At 26.0% G+C, this 1814-nt stretch overlaps 1 protein-coding gene across 1 annotated transcript in view; it reads left to right on the top strand.

Moving 5' to 3' along the window:
- Positions 1-1814, top strand: part of LOC126904699 (uncharacterized) — a 7333-nt gene that overhangs the window by 4009 nt on the left and 1510 nt on the right. The window lies entirely within an intron of this gene.

Below are 1814 nucleotides of genomic sequence, written 5' to 3' on the forward strand. Positions count from 1 at the left end.
TTCCTGTGGGTAGGGAAAGAGTTAATTTATAGTAATTAATTTTATAGTAATTTATAGAAAAAATACATCAAATGGTAAGTAAGACATTATGCATCTATAAAACAAAATTATATTGATTTGAAAAAGTTATGGTAGTTTTAAGTAAACAAAATTGAAAAAATTTCGAAAATTAGCGATGTTTATATTTGTAATTTTTTTGAAGATATCCCCCATTTACGAGGAACGAGGGAAATTTTTTCAATTTTTGAGGGTAATGTCTTTGACTAGATACAATTTGTGAGCTTTTGACGTATCGTTGAAAGATATCGGTTCCGTGAGAGCTGAGAAAAAGTGGTAACAGACACAAAAAAAAACATCATAGTAAAATCAATACCTTTTCAGCTTCGCATCGAAGCTAAAAAATTTTGAAAATTGTATGTCGTTAAGTAATTTTTCTATGTTTTACTATCTTATAAGATTATAGGTAGGTTGTAAATTTTAAACTCTCACGGTGAGTAGAATTTTGATCGAATTTTGAATTTTCGGATATTTTTACCTTCCTCATATCAATCATATTATAGAATAGAATAATTATAATTATTGAGAAACGGTAAGAAAATCGTTTTATGGAAAAAAAGTGCCGCAAGAAATTTGGACACTNTACAGAGTGTTTTCACTCTGTATAGGCTATTTAAATGCTGTATTCGAGTAGATGTACTAAAGTAGCACTCAGCCTTTTTACTTAACAAATCTTAACAAGTTTATCATAAATCGTTTTGGTACCTTAATACATTAAGTTATACGCGTCTTTTTTGCTTTTTATATCCACATTCTAGTTAATATCAAGTAAAATATTTTATATAATTTTTCAATAAACGAACTTTTATACTAACAAAATACTTAACCGTTTCTTGTATTATAACTTTTTATTCTAACAATATTGTATTATTATTTTGTTTTATATAATATAATCCAAACATACATTTGGATATATATTTATAATAAGAAAATAAATAAAATAATAATTGACTAAGATTATAACAATAACAAATACAATTTTGGGAATGAATACAAATTATTCACCGTTTCTTGATGAGTTTCACTTTCATTCCATCGCCAAAATAACGAATGATGATATGTTAAAATGGACGTGTCCGAGCAAATCCGTTTAGGTCGAATACACCACGTTGAATTAATCACTGAAAGTGAATCGCTACTAGTACAAGCTTGTATATTCTATTTACCTGCACATCTAGAATTTTATGATTGCAGCCTTGTCGTTTATTTTTCTGGCCAATAGTCATGGGAAAGCATGAAATAATTAAATTTCACATTTTCTTACTTAAATTCTCTACACTGAAACATCATCTAGAACATAGCTACTGATTGATCATACATGGTAAGTAATTAAAATAAACCATAACCCAAATGTTTCCATTAGTTTTATTTAAATTTTTCCCTATTTCAATTGAGATACTATATAAATACAGCGTTCCACATAAATAGAACGTATAGATGTCACTTCAGTAATATTACTCAATATTTTTATTTCATTATGCCTAAACGTCTGTTCTAGTATTATAATTTATTTTGATTAATAATATACTAACACTTTCTAAACAGATATACATTTATTTATTTATGATTTTGTTATAAATACATAATATGTATTATAATATATTATATTGATATTGTTTATAATGTATATTGAATCGTTTAAATAGAATTTTTCAAAATCAAACGTAGTTTTTAAAAAAGGCAATTTTTCTGGCAATATCAATGAAATGTGCTCCTAAAAGTATCAATGGTGGTTTGGTCAATATATTTACAAAAAA

This window comes from Daktulosphaira vitifoliae, unplaced genomic scaffold (assembly GCF_025091365.1).
Source record: "Daktulosphaira vitifoliae isolate Bord-2020 unplaced genomic scaffold, ASM2509136v1 Scaffold_4, whole genome shotgun sequence".
NCBI classification, from domain to species: domain Eukaryota; kingdom Metazoa; phylum Arthropoda; class Insecta; order Hemiptera; family Phylloxeridae; genus Daktulosphaira; species Daktulosphaira vitifoliae.